This window comes from Tursiops truncatus, chromosome 17 (assembly GCF_011762595.2).
Source record: "Tursiops truncatus isolate mTurTru1 chromosome 17, mTurTru1.mat.Y, whole genome shotgun sequence".
Lineage (NCBI taxonomy): Eukaryota > Metazoa > Chordata > Mammalia > Artiodactyla > Delphinidae > Tursiops > Tursiops truncatus.
Genome location: NC_047050.1, coordinates 71,561,726 through 71,576,932, shown reverse-complemented (window position 1 = coordinate 71,576,932; position 15,207 = coordinate 71,561,726). Strand labels below are relative to the sequence as shown.

The 15,207-nt window shown below is 47.8% G+C and overlaps 1 long non-coding RNA gene across 2 annotated transcripts in view; it reads right to left on the bottom strand.

Annotated features, from left to right (window-relative positions):
* LOC109549446 (uncharacterized) overlaps nt 1-15,207 on the bottom strand; it is a 282,692-nt gene that overhangs the window by 104,941 nt on the left and 162,544 nt on the right. For both annotated transcript variants that reach the window (XR_004522725.2, XR_004522726.2), the window contains exon 4: nt 5,020-5,236. This is a non-coding gene — a long non-coding RNA (uncharacterized lncRNA). The remainder of the gene's footprint in view (nt 1-5,019; nt 5,237-15,207) is intronic.

Below are 15,207 nucleotides of genomic sequence, written 5' to 3'. Positions count from 1 at the left end.
TCAAAACAAGGTTCTATTCCAAGCCTGGAAGAGGGGCTGGCTTTTCCCTGGGCGCTCTGTAGTCCTGCCTCTAATCACAAATTTGAATTTAGAATTTGTTCCTGCTTCAGGACCCAGCCCCTCATTTCCATGTTTGGGCAATTTACTTGACCTTTCTGAGCTTCTGTGTACTCGACGACTACATGGGGAAGCACTCTGACTTTCCAGACAACTCTTAAGTGCAGTTATTAAACTGTCCTATCCACTAATACCAAAGCCTCAGAGCCTCACCCTGTTTAAACATCTCTTCCCCTACATCTGCCTGCCCTAGGCTGAGACCCCCATTCGGGGGAAGGGCGGTGCTCGTCAGTATCATTCCTCTTTCCTCCTCCCTCTAGGCTGCCTCTGACTCCTCCAGGGCTGAGTGGGAAGAGAGGGACCCCTGTGAGGACAGAAGGAGCAGAAACTGTCCCATTCACGAGAGGATAATGGCAGGATATGGCAGGTGCCTAAATACTCACCCTTTTCCTCGTGGAGCTCTTTCGGGAGAAACATGTCCACTGGGGACCTCTGGCCGCAGTCCCCTAACTTGACTGATGTCACCTCTGGCTTGTGGCTTATGATGTCCCCTTAGCCCCCGCATCCAGCTGACCATCCCAGGACGCACCTGGGCCCACGGCCAGACACTCGTGGCTGGCTTCCTGCCCTGCGTTATCCACATGGCTCTCATTCCACTCCCCTGGGCCACTCCTGCACCCTGAAATGCCCAAGGCCGAGCTCTTTAAATGGTACTAGGGAAGCCCGCGGCCCCCTCACCTGCCCTGCCGACCCCATCAGAAGGGCACAGGACGCCCCAGCACTGCAGAGAATCCCACCTCCGTCCCTTCCATCAACCTCCCTGCAATTCTTTTCTACCCTCCCTGGGAGTGAAGGGCCAGGGCCTTTAGACTGATTTAGGGGCCGCACCTTGGCAGTTCTTCATAGATTCTCTCTCTTCATTGTTCAGAATCTGTGGCCACTTAATATTATTTGTTCTCAACTTTGGAGGCTCAGCCAAAGTTTAGGTAACAAGAAAAATGCCATTTAAGTTCCTACGGGGTGAGCCATTACTTTTATTGTTCCTGAGCACAACGAAGCCCCCACTTAGACCTGCAGGACCCTGAGCACCTATCCCTTCTGTGACCCTTGCCCCAGGGCAGCCTGCTTTGTGCTGTGTGTTTGTCCCCCTCCAGACCATGAGCTGCTGGAGGGCAGGCCCGTGCCTCCTTCCCCTGTGTTCTCAACACCCAGGGCCTCGCAGGCAACCAGGACACCTCTGTTCAATGAACAAAGGGTTGAATATCTTAAATAATACTGTTCATTGAACAATCACTTACTTGGAGGAAACGGCCTACAGGTGCTGTAAAGTGTAAAAATAAATGGGTATGACTCTATGTCCAAAAGTGCCGTAACAATAATGGACACAATCATTACAACAAATAACATTGATTGACCTAGTCGATTTGCTCCAGTTCACATACCTATGTATTCAGTCTTCACAACGAGTAAGATGGGTATTACCATTTTCCCATTTTACAGATGAGGAAACTGAGGTACACAGGGCTTAAGTGTGAGCTAAAGATTCTAGAAATTATACAACCAAGAGTTAAGAGTTAGGGCTTCCCTGGTGGCGCAGTGGTTGAGAGTCCGCCTGCCGATGCGGGGGACGTGGGTTCGTGCCCCGGTCCGGGAGGATCCCACATGCCGCGGAGCGGCTGGGCCCGTGAGCCATGGCCGCTGAGCCTGCGCGTCCGGAGCCTGTGCTCCACAACGGGAGAGGCCACAATGGTGAGAGGCCCGCATACCGCAAGAAAAAAAAAAAAAAAGAGTTAAGAGTTTTAAGAAGAGTTCAGAGATGTAAGGGATGGTCTGTCTTGAAAATGTTCAGAAAGGTCTTCTTGGAAGAGCTGCCATGACATGTGAGCCTTAAAGAGTGTGATTCCCGTAGGTGGACGTGGGGAAGGAAGGCCTGCCATGTGGACCAACAAGAACCCAGGTGTCCTACTGTTGAAGGAAGGATAGCAGATGGCGTGTGCTCCAGAACCAGCCAGGGACTCTGTATTGACCAGATGTGAGGGGTACACGATCTAAAGGGGATTCAGAGCTTGGAGTCTGTCGAGGCAACAGGGAGTCACTGAGGATGTCGAGTTCCCGGAGTTGTTTTCCAGAAGGTTAATCTGACAGTGCATGTTTCCTGGACCGACAGACAGAGACTGGAGAAGCCAAACTACTCAGGAGATTCTCTAATTATTCAGCACCGATTCATGGAACAGTAGAGCTAGAAGAAAACTCAGAAGTCACTGCTATGGGACTTCCCTGGTGGTCCAGTGGCTAAGGCTCCACATTCCCAATGCCAGGGGCCCGGGTTCGATCCCTGGTCAGAGGACTGGACCCCACATGCCGCAACTAAAGGTTCACTGGACCCCACATGCCACAACTAAAAATGCTGCATGCCGCAACTAAGACCCAGCGCAGCCAAATAAATAATTAAGTTTTTTTAAAAAAAAGAAGAAAAGAAAAAGAAACCATTGTTATAACTGCACCTTGCACACCAGACCAAGTTCTCTGAGGGAGCAGGCAGGGTGATGCCTGACTGCCTTTCCCAGAGCAGAACACAGCACCTGGTCAGGAGGTGGGCAGTAGGTTTGTTCAACAAGTGAATGAATGGGAGAATGAACAAACCAATGAGTGACACCTTCTATCCCAGAGCAGGAACTTGGACTTAGGGCTGATTGAGGGATGAAGACAGGAGCAGTAGACATTGTCAGAGAAGGCTGGACGGAACTGCAGGGCGCTTGGCTGGATCCAGAAGCTCACTCGACCGGGAGCTTACTTCTCTCTGGGCCTCAGTGCCCCCTTCTATCCAGCAGTGGGTGGGAGAGGAGGATTGGCCCAGGTGACCTCCAAGGTCCTTCCTGCCTCCACTCTTCTGGGAATTGAGGAGAACCCAGCTCCCCTGCTCTCCAGCCCCGTGCTTTCCTTTGATGCTAAATGGGGCCAGGAAGAGTGACGACTCCACCGGCAACCAGAGCCCTGCAAGTCGGCAGCGACTCCTGCACCTGCCCCCACAGGCAGCCCAACCCAGGTTATTCTGGGCTGGCTTCACGGCACCAGCCTCCCTGTCTTCTCCCATACCAGGCTTTTATGAAAGTCCCTAACGAGCCCCGTGCTCTTATGCATTTTAGAAATCTCATCTAATAGGGGCTCATGGAGTATAAATTAACCCCAAGGAGCAGAGCTGCACTAATCCCTGTGGTGATTATGCATTAGCCGAAGAATTTCTTTGCCTATTTTAAGCAGCCGAACCCAGGCTGTCTGGGGTGCTTTTCTCCTCTGTCTCTGTTGACAGCCATTCATTCATTTAGAGCATCTCCCTTTATAATGCGTCCTCTTCACTCCCACCCCACACACCCAGCCCAGCCGCGGAGGCCTAGGAGGCTATCGTGCAGTGGCAGGGGTGCATGAGCCTGTGTCTGACGCGCCCCACCTCTCAGCCTAGTCTGTCACCATCCTCGTGACCTTGATCAATGTACTTCACTTCCCTGAGTTATGGCTGCCTGACTTTAACCAGTGTTATTAGTGGCAACCTTCCAGGGTGTTTGTGAGTTTAAGAAATCACGTTTGTAGAGCGCCACAGGCATGGTAGGCCCTCACCCCCTGTCAGTCCGCTCCCCTCCCTGCTGTTATCACCTTGCCTGTGTTAATATGACCAGAGTTGCAGACGGCTGGTAAAGAAAATCACGTGGAGTGAGAAAGACCCTAAAAAGTTTCAGTTTCAGGTTCAAGCTCCAGGGCTGAAAACAGAAGCCATTCATATTCTGAAGGCATTAATGAGGTCTTCAAAATCAAGCGAAGAAAAAACTCTACTGTACATTCATCAAAGGTGTGTTGTACCTAGCTGAGGACTTTCTGGAAAAGAAACCAAGGCGTGACTACCCACACTGCCCGCCACTTCAAGCTTGAGGCACGCTACTTTCCAAATCAAAAATTATAATTATAGGCTTGTCTTGCAAGCCTGCGAGGCCTTTCTGCTGAGAAGTTCAGAAACGTTGCTATTCCGGGGACAGCATCTTACGAGGAACAAGCTCACCTGGGCCCCCGGCCCCCGGAGGAGTGGGCCCCCATTTCGCATGGCGAATGTGGAGCCCCAGAGGCACAAAGGCAGCGGTCCGTGGCCTGACTCCTCCCTCCCTCAGCACCTGACATGACTACAGCTCACGCACACAGTGCTTTGCTGCTCACAAAAGCCTTTTGGAGATTTTTATCTCCTGTGGAAATTGCAACACTTCTGAAGGGCTGGCTGAGCAAGGAGACGAACATCACGCCTGCTGAACAACTGAAGACAGAATGAGGAGAGACTTCCCTGAAATCACAAAGGCAGAGGCTGCTCTCTGCACCACCCTGGACAGCAGCATTCAAATGCGGTCTTGGATCGTCCTCCACCTATTTTATCACCCCCATTATACTGGCATCCCCTTGAAGACGTCTGTTTTTGGCGCTATGTTTAACAGAGAAGACACTTGAGTATAAATCCATGCTTAATACATCATTATTGCCTATTAAAAATAGATCACGTTCGATACTTACTCCTCCAGACCAGCCTGTGAACTAAGCACTATTATTATCCCATTTTACAGGTGAGGAAACTGAGCCTCAGAAAGGGTAAGTGACTCTAATCCAGGTCTCAGGTAGTAAGGGGCAAATCTGAGACTCAACACTGGATGTGACTCCCCGCTCCTTCCATTCAGTGCGTTTGCTTATTTATGCATTTGCTCAACAATCACTTGGGCACCGAGCCCAAAGAACACGGGGGTGGACAGACATGTGGGTTCTGGGATTACCGCACCCGCTCGTGCGGCTGTCACTCATCTGATCCAAACACCCCAGTGTAGATTCATCCACACAAAGCAAAACAGACGCCCCTTGTTTCATGCAGCAAGGGCCTTGATGCCCCAAACACCTGTATCTGCTTGGTTTCTGGTCTTTGTGAATATTCCTTACCTTTGTCCTGGATTCCTGGTTCATAAAAAGCGTGTCCCAGCATCTTTGCAGGCAGCTTCTCCGACGACCAGCAGCCTGCCCACAGCTAAGGAGGCTTTGACTGGACAAAGAGGAATGCAGCAAGCTGGAAGTCATGTGGTCTGGGTCCTGTGCGCCTCGTGGTTCCACCTAGCATGGGTCCTTGAGCTGGTCATTTGGTTTCCCTTCACCTAGACAGCTTTCATTCAGAAAATGAAAAGTTGGAGTAAGAACTCTGATGAGACCAAACACAAAGCCTTTTGAAAAACCAAGAATCAATTCTTAATTTGTCCTTTATTGTGGTACTGTAATAACAAAAAATGTACCATTTTAACCAGTTTAAGTGTACGATTCAGTGGCATTAAGTATATTCACAACATTGTGCAACCATCACTATTTCCAGAACATCTTCATCACACCTAATAGACACTTTGTACCCATTAAGCACTAACTCCCCATCCCCACGTCCCCCAGCCCCAGGTAACCAGGGTTCTGCCTTCTGTCCCTATGAATCTGACTCTTCTAGATACTTCACATAAGTGGAATCACACGGTATTTGCCCTCCAGTCGCTTGTTTCACTTAGCACGACCAAGGGTCACTTTTAAGCGCAAAGATCAGCCCCTCGTACAGATCCTGTGCATTGGAATAGAACTCGAGATGGGATGCAAGTTTTCCTACACCTTATCTCCTTTGTGCCTCCAAACTACCTCCTCTGCACTTAACCAAAGAGGAAAATGAGATTAGGCAAGTGCAAGGAACTTAGCCAAGGCCACCCAGACTGACAGAGCCAGGTCCTGACTCAAATTCAGGGGCCTTTCTAATTCACTTTTTTTTTTTCAAATCTTTATTGGAGTATAAATGCTTTACAACGTTAAGTTAGTTTCTGCTGTACAGCTGAGTGAATCAGCTATCTGTATACATATATCCTCATATCCCCTTCCTCTTGAGGCTAGAGATGGCAATAAAACCCCAGTTAACTGGATATAGCCCCACATACGTTAACCACAGACCCTGACATGGTTACTGTAGAGGCTAGTCAAGGGGCTCTGGCAGAGGAAATGCTATTCATCTCAGCGTCAGAAGAAACAGACCCCACCCCTCTGCCTTCACCCACCCACCTGTTATTTCTTCTGAAAAGACTGAGATTTGGGACCCACCACTGACTTCCTGGAAGGCTTGAGCCATCACTGAGGATCCCAGAATTCAACTTTCCCGTCTCTAAAGGGGGCTGAATAAAACTTGCTTCGCCCACGTTTCCAAAGGCCAGTCCACCTGCAAGCGTAAAAGCCATTGGAAATTGTAGGCAGTTCTTACTCGGCAGAGTGTCATGGAAAGAACATGGACAGTGTCGGAGTCCAGCTGGGCCACACTCAGGTCAGATGACCTCTCTGGGCTTCACTTTCTACAGACGTCTATTAAGCCCCTTTAGGTGTCAGGCATAATGTTAGATGCAGGGGTGCCGAGGCATAAGGAATGTACACCCACACCCTCCTGGTAGGTCGAAGGGAAGATTCAAGACAAGACAGGGCAAGCAGTCAGCATAACATGTGGCAGCTGGTAAGCACCCAGTATCTCATAGCCTTTTCTATAATGTATTCATTCAGCAAGCATTGAGTACCTACCATGGGCTTAAGCAGGGCTTCTTAAGCTTGGCGCTATTGACATCTGTGGAGCAGAGTCCTTTGCTGCAGGTGGGCAGGGCCACCGTCCCTGGCACTGCAGAATGTTTAGTCACATCCTCTATCCAATAACTGGCAGTGACACCCCAAGTTCTGACACCAAAAATGTTTCCAGACCTTGCTCAGCATCCCTGGGGGGCACAACTGCTCCAGTTCAGCAGCTCTGGTTGAATGTTATACCAGGTGCTAGGTATACAGAGAGATGAACGGGACAAGGGCTCCCCCAGGACTCCTGGTCCAGGGACACAGACGTGAGAACCACCTTCCATTAGGCAGGTGTGTGAGTGGGGAGGGCAGCTGACACTGGGCTAAGGGGCATGTCAGACACGGCGCTTTCACGGGACCAGAGGGCACGGCAGTTAAGGAGCGCAGTCAAGAGGTGGCCACGGTCTAAGTGAGGGAGGACGTGGCCCTGAGCCAGGCAGTGCTGATGCAGACGGACAGATGGAGACGGGCTGGAGAAAGATCCCGAGGCAGAATGGACAGGAATGAGGGGGCGACAGGCTGGAGGACATTGGAAACCAGCCAAGCGGGACCTGACCAGGCACAGGGAGCAGAGAGTGGGGCTGCAGCTGTAACTACACAGTGTCAGTGGGGTCTAGACAGTGCTGGGTTTTCGCCTCTGTGAACCGGGAGACACTCCCAGGTCCCCCTCCTCTGCCAGCCATGACGCAGAAGCCCAGGTACTTGCACGAAGCTCTCTCCCTCCCACTCTCCTGCCCCTTCCTCTCCCCTCCCTTGTTCCACAAGCTTCTCTAAAAAGGAAAAAAGAGAAAGCCCAAGTTCTTCTTGGGTCCCGGGAGGCTCATGCCTGGGGCCCTCCCTGTTCCATGTCCTCCCACCAGGAAGGCTCGCAGAGCCTCCTCCAGGTAAAGGGTGTGGGGGGCCGCCGAGCGGGACTCGGTGAGTCACATTGAGCAGATAATGAGCTCTGGTGACAAGGGACCTAGCGTCAAAGGGAGCAGTGCCACCTCTCCCAGGACGAGCGCTTGGGCCCACGGGCTCATCCATGGGTTGGAGGCTGAGCGAGTGTGACAGCTTCCCTGGCATCATCCTCTCATCGCACCCCAGCTCCACCGCCCCCGCCCGGGAAGTCTTGCTTTTTTAAATGTGCATTTTGCAGTTAAGACAGCTAGCTGCAGAAGCAGAAGGCTCCCAGAGGCTTGAGACTGGAGGTTCCATCCTTGACTTGGGTTTTCCCACTTTTCCTTTTAAGCCCAAGCTTTAGCTCTGTTTCAGCACTTAAAATATCGAAACATGTTTCCTCTGTCCACTTGATCACTGATCCCTTCAGCTCAGTCAACCCATTCACACTACAGAGCCTGCCTGACCACTAAAATTCAGCCATGAATAACTGCATGGGTTCCAGTAATGACAGCAAGGTGAATAGCGTACCTTCTAAAAGTGGTGTCTTCGTAGATGTGTGGTTTAAACTACCACGTACTTAAGACTGTAACAGTGTTAAGACTCTGATGATGAAAAGATGATGGACTAAGTAATAGAAGAGCATAGACCCTGAGGCAGAGGGAGAACGCAGCCGCGAGATGGCACGTGTTTCACCTGCCCTGAAATATCCCTGTGTAAATAATGAAGCTATGTGGCGGTCAGGGCCCTGGCAGGGAAGTGTGGCACATGCAAGCTGGACGCACAAGGGCTCAACGATGGAACTACGTGCAGCAGGGAAACCAATAAGGGACAGCGCAGAATCTACGTGCTAGAAGAAACAGAGCCAGTTACCATCCCCCAGATCCAAAGAAGCAAAGAGGGGGAGAAGTTACCAGAATCCCAAGCGTAGCTACATGGAGAACAATCTCCCAACAGGAGCTGAGGTCCTCAGTAAGAGTGCAAACCTGATAGGGAGAATGGGTGCCCCAGTTCACCAACCTCCCGCCTGAGCTTCCTACTGGCCAAACTCAACCAGGCGTCCAAGGGCAGGTGACCTGTTGAAGGAGTCCATGCAGTCAACCTCCCCCTCTTCCCATCGTGTTTGGTGTCTGCACCTCACTGTTTGGCAGTTCATTATGGCAGACAGATGGGGAGGGAAGGGAAAGGGTGGAAGGGGTGGAGAAGGACAGTGAGTCCTCTCCCTCATACTCCAACCAGGTACTTAGGGATGAGGAAATAATTTTAACGTGTTCAGTAGAGACTTCTTGGTGGCCTTCCCAGCATCCAGCTTCCCCTCCCTCTTTTCTGACAGCTCTGAGGAAACCGACTCCAGTTCCAGGTGTGGAAGATACAAGCTAGGCTAAGCCAATCAGAATATTGCATCCCCTTGGAAACAGGATAGACGTTTGACCTAAGTCTGATTTGGCTACAAGACTTTTCCTTGGAATTCTGGGAACTGACAATCCTGCTTTCCTGCTGGTTATAAATAAGGAAGAATGGAAGTCCTCAGATGTGGGGGAACGACTGGAGCCATGAAGAGAGCCAACGTAGGGATGAAGTGGGCACCATCAAAGGCAGAATGGAGAGACAGAATGAGACCAAGTACCTAGTGACATCACTAAGCTATAGAACAGGCCTCTCTGACCTAGCCCTGCCTCTGTGCTTTTCAGCTCAATAACAATATATTTCCAATCTGAGTTGGATTTTCTCTTAATTACAACCAAAAAAGCTTCAGTTGATCCACACTCCAAGAGTTAAACAAAATAAAAAATACAGAGTAGAAAGAGACAATATATCTACCAAGCCCATGAGGAAAAATATACTGATAGTAGTTTGGTCATCAATGTTTAAGCATACTACTTCAGTATGCAAAATAGGAAAGAAAGGCCACCTTTGTTGGTCATACCTACCAGTGTCCAGGGCAGAGATACCAACTGCCAGGGACATGACTATTCTTGTCACTGAAGAGGCAGTTCAGTGACTTGTCTAAGAGCACGTGTTTTGGAGCCAAACAGGAGTGTGTGTGTGTGTGTGTGTGTGTGTGTGTGTGTGTGTGTGTGTGTGTGTATCTGTTTGTATGTTAGGTTCATGTCAGTCTATCATTGAAATTTTCCTCTGCTGTGTTCAGAAATTCTTCTAATTTAATTTTTAGTTTAAGAACCTGCAAAAGACCTTGATGGGGTTAAATCTATGGAAGCAGTTCACCCATGAAGCCTCCCGAGGGGCAGCCTCCCAGCTTCCGGCACCTCCAGCAACTCCCATGCCCCCTTCTGCTCACTGGACTGAACGACAAGAGGAGTTGCCTTGATAAGGGGCAGGGGATGGGTGATAAGACCCCCTGTGATTCAAAACACAGGCTTACCGACCCAGGTATTCTGAGAGACTTCAAGAAGGGAAGCTCCATTGATCGACCTAGGCACCCATGGCTTAAACTCATGTTGGTGTTACCTTCAGATCAACCTTGACATGACTACTGTAAGGTGCTCCCCTGGGGGCACGACACAACAGAGCCATACCTTGATGGTAGATGATGACCTAAACCCGTCTCAAAACTCGATTTCTCTAAGCTTCTAGGCTAGGCAGAAAAAAGCAAAGAGGTGATGCCAGGAGGGCCTGGACCTTGAGCAGAGACAAGCAAGGGGATCCCTTTTCATTTATTGATTTAAAACATGTATTTTTGAGCATCTTTTATATGCAAGAATCTATACCAGAAAAAGAATTGGCCATTGCTTCATTCCACAAACATTTACTGAGCACACACTTTGCCAGGTACAGTGCAGAGATATGGACATGAACAAGCCTGGAATCTAGGCCATTCCATTGTCCTCATGGCTCAGTGTTTCTAAATGTGTGAGACTTACCATATGTGGATACACATGATTTTAATTTTGTTTTAGTTCTACAGAGAGAATTTTTGTTTGTGCACAGGTAAGACATTAAATAACCGAATTACATAGTATGAAAGCCATCCTCTTTTTCATTTTTTTCCCCAACTCCACTTATTACTTTGAGAATAAAGCCTAAGTTAGGTACCATATGTTGTTAGCATCTTAAAACTTGCCAATTTCCTTCTCTTCTAACAGAAAGAGAGAGAGACGGAGAGAAAAACAAAACAAAACATAGAGAGATGGAGACAGAGAATTTGCCTTAGGTCCAGAGCCTTAGGTCCAGAGCCTTCAAAAATAAATTTGCCTTAGGTCCAGAGCCTTCAAAAATAAAATATCCAGGGAGAATTTAATATCATTCTTTCGTTATCCCTGGTTTTACTCTTTATGGCAACCTCTTTAAGTAATACTGGTTTTTAAAGAAAAATGACAAGTAAATACTGACAGCTGTCAAATAAGTATGGTGAAATTATGAAGGTGGATATAAATGATTGAATTTTAGAAAAATAAGAACATGGTATTGTGTTACTTTTTTTTTTTTTCATTCAGGACTGCTCAGATCAATATTGTGTTACTTTTTAACCAAGTTTTCCATTTTTCTCTCCTCAAGGTGCTTTACCATATGTGAGGATTACACAGCCCTATTCTGATGAACTCAAGAATCGTCATGTGACTCTCCAGCCAGTGAAATGCGGGAAGAGTAGCACGTGTCATTTCCAGGAAGAAACTTGAGGAGCCATTACGTCGTTTGCCGTGTCTTCTTCCCCTCTTCCATGGGACAGGCGATATTACACAGACAGCCTGCCCCATTTGACTGGGTCTGGATTTAAGCTGACATGGAGCAGAGTTACAACCAAGCCATGCGGAACGTAAAGCATGAGTGAGAAATAAGTGTTTGTTCTTGTAAGGCACTGAGACTTGGTTGTGAACTGGCATTACATAGCCTATCTGGACTGATACCAAAGGCCACAGCAGCATCTGACAGAGATGCAGTTGGTTCAGAAGAGTCTACCCTCACTCCTGGGGAAAAAAAACTCAAAATTTTAACCCTAATGCTGGATGCCCTATGAAGACACACGATGCTCCCAATGGGACGCATCTATTTAGGAGCAGCATCAGTAGAAGGCAACACCACAAAGGCTGAAGAGCCCTGTGCATGAGTAATATGAACTCAATTTCATTGGTAATATGGACCAGATAGCTGGATGGTCTTGAAGTCTTTAGGATGAGAGAGAAAAGGGAAATTACATACCTTAAACACACTATATGCCAGAGGCGATGTGCCAGGCCCTTGGTACACTTTCTCCTTTGGGTCTTCTGAAGAATGGACATTATGTCCATTGATAGTTGAAAAAATGAAGGCTCTGTCACACAGCATCATCCAGCCAGTAACCAGTGGAGCTGGGACTAGAACCGAAAGCCTCTTAAGCTCCATTCCTTCTGGGGCTTCGCTATACTACACTGGCAAGATAAGGCTGAAGAATGCCACCAGCTACATGCATTTTCATCACATCCTATGTCGATATTTATCGGAAATGTGGAATATGAAGGCTTCAGTTAATGATATTAGATTCGTTCCCACAGTCATCATCTTTTCTGCAACTGCAACATCCAAATTGAATCTGGGATGGAGGTGGCAGGATTTATCAGGAATGGAATAATTCAGTGAACGCTGCAGTGGGGTTTCTCAATAGTCTGCAGGCTGAGTGTCGTAGTGATTGGGGAGTATTCAACCATCCTTCTCAAGTTGGGAATTAAAGCTTTTTAACCAGATTATATGGCCTAACATTCAGCTAAACCCAGTGAAATGACACTCAAATAACTATTAATCATGAGCAGTGCTCCCAGAAGCCCTCCCACATTTTCTCCTCCCCTTCTCCCTTCCTTCTTGGTTTCCTTAGCTCTCAGCCTCCATTCTTAACCTGGCAATAAGTATAGTCCTCAATCCATTCACCTCTGAGGTAGCCAATAAGCAGAGGAGGGAAGAAGAAAAGGCAGAGGGAGAGGAAGAAATGATGAGGGAAAAGTGTGAGGTTAGGAAGTGCAGGATAATTGATCGCTTGCTGTCTGTTGTGCACCATTATAGGCATGAGTTTCCATCCAGCCTCTCATATGACTCTTAGAGCAATCTAGATAGATCACCAATTAGTAGTGATCATTCAGGGGCCGCTAGGATAGGAAGATATAAAAGACATTTAAGGAGCAACAAATTTGACCTCTTGGCCCAGAATGGCCCAGAGAAGTTGTGTTGAGCGATATAAACTGTCAGGCATGATCTCCCTGAAGGCACACCGAGCTTTCCCAGTCCTACTCTATAACCTTACTACCCAGTACACAGTTTGCGTTTATAAAGAATAATCCTTCTACCTATGCTTAAATGCCAATAATATTCCTCAGATTCAGTTATTCTTCTAGTTAACATTCATTCAGTAAGTACTGACTGAGTGCCTAGTACGTGCCAGGTACTGTTGTAGGCATGAGGAATATAGCAGTGCACAGAGAAATAACAAGAAATCCTGCCCTGCTGGAAGCTTACATTCTAGCAGGTGGAGATAGACATTAAACAAAATAATAAGTAAAACATATACTATTTAAGGAAGTGTGAGGGGTTATAGAGAAAAATAAAGCAATGAAGGGAAGTTAAGAGTGTTGGAAGGAGGTGGGGTGTGATTTTAAATTGAACACTCAGAAAGTCCTCACTGAAAATATGACAGTTGAAGAGTAACTTAAAGGAAGTGAAGGAGCAAGCCATGAGAAAATCTGAAGGAATAGCATTTCAGGCGGAGGGAACAGCATGTGCATAGGTCCTGAGGTCTGAGTATACCTGTGGGTTCAAGGAACAGCAGGAGGTCAGGGTGGACTAAAGCGGAGTTAATGAGATAAAAAGGGCAGTAAGGAGACTCGGCCAGAAAAAGAAACGAAAGGACAGATCCTGTTGGCCCACAGACCTTTCTCATCTTTTACTCTGAGAGAGTCGGGAAGCAATGCATTTTGCGCAGGAAAGTGGCATAATCTGACTGGCATTTTAACCGGATGTTTCTTACCGTTGAACTAAAAACAGACTGTAAGAGAGGACAGGTGGAATAGGGGGTACAAGCCAAGGGCTATTGTACTAATCCAGGCAAGTTGCCTGGGAGATTTGGGACCTGGCTATGCCATTTCCATGATGGTCTGGAATTTGTTTCTTCTTCATCATCTACATTGACTCTGTCACAATTCAGGCCCTTATCACCACTAGCCTTTCTATTACAATAGCTTCTTTTTTGGGGATGTCAGGGGCGGTTAGAGTAGAAATTGTCATGAAAGTTTAAAAACAGAATTTCCAACAACTGCTTAATACAATTCAATTAAACATGGAAAATTCACCAAGGAAGACAATATACTTGATCATCAACAGATTTTCACTAAATTTTAAAGGATTATAAACAAACACATACATGCTTTAACTGCAACTGTATTAAATTTAAAATCTGTAATAATAAGATATTACGATAGCTTCTTTATTTTTATTGTATTTATTATTTATTTCTGGCTGTGTTGGGTCTTTTTTGCTGTGCACGCGCTTTCTCTAGTTGTGGCAAGCGGGGGCTAGTCTTCCTTGCGGTGTGCGGACTTCTCACTGCGGTGGCTTCTCTTGTTGTGGAGCACAGGCTCTAGGTGCATGGACTTCAGTAGTTGCAGCACACAGGCTCAGTAGTTGTGGCACACAGGCTCAATAGTTGCTCCACAGCATGTGGGATCTTCCCAGACCAGGGTTCAAACCGGTGTCCCCTGCATTAGCAGGCATATTCTTAACCACTGCACCACCATGGAAGTCCACAATAGCTTTCTTTTTTTTTTTTTTTGCGGTATGGGAGCCTCTCACTGTTGTGGCCTCTGCCGTTGCGGAGCACAGGCTCCGGACGCGCAGGCTCAGTGGCCATGGCTCACGGGCCCAGCCGCTCCGCGGCATGTGAGATCTTCCCAGACCGGGGCACGAACCCGCGTCCCCTGCATTGGCAGGCGGACCCCCAACCACTGCGCCACCAGGGAAGCCCCCACGATAGCTTTCTTAACTGGTCTCTGTCCATAGTCCAGTCCCCTGAGTTAGTCAAGATAGGAGAGGCTCTGCTGCAACAAGGGATGAATCCTGGAATGTCAGTGACCTGATGCAGTAAAAAAACCTTCAGGCTGACTTCTTCCACATTTTGTCTGTACCCTCTGAAAGATGTGGCCTCCACACTCTTCATAGAAGAGGAAGACATGGAGAACTTTACAACTGTAAGCCCTAGAAGTGTCTTACAAATCTCTGCCCACGTCCACTGGCCCGAACCCCATTATGTGGCATTGACCTAATTTCACAGAAGGCTAGGAAATGTAGAGCAGCGCATGAATCTTTGGTATGCACCAACATTCTCTGCCACACATCCTCCCGTCCTTATGCTCTTTCTACAGCATAAATATCACCGTGTCCCTCTCACGTTCATGAGCTGGTGATGTATCCCCATCCCATGACAGTCATCATGATATAATCAATAGCTCTTCCATGCGTTTCCCCCCTTCTTTCAGCAGTCTTTTCCTTTGTAAACAAACATTCTTGCCTTATAAAGGGTCTCTGGCAAAAAGAATGGAAAGGAGCTATTGATGCAAGGATTGCCAAGACCAATCCAAGATTCTGACCCTTGGAATTGAACCTATAACCCATGTCTTCTTTCAACACTCTGAGTCTACACTGTGCCAA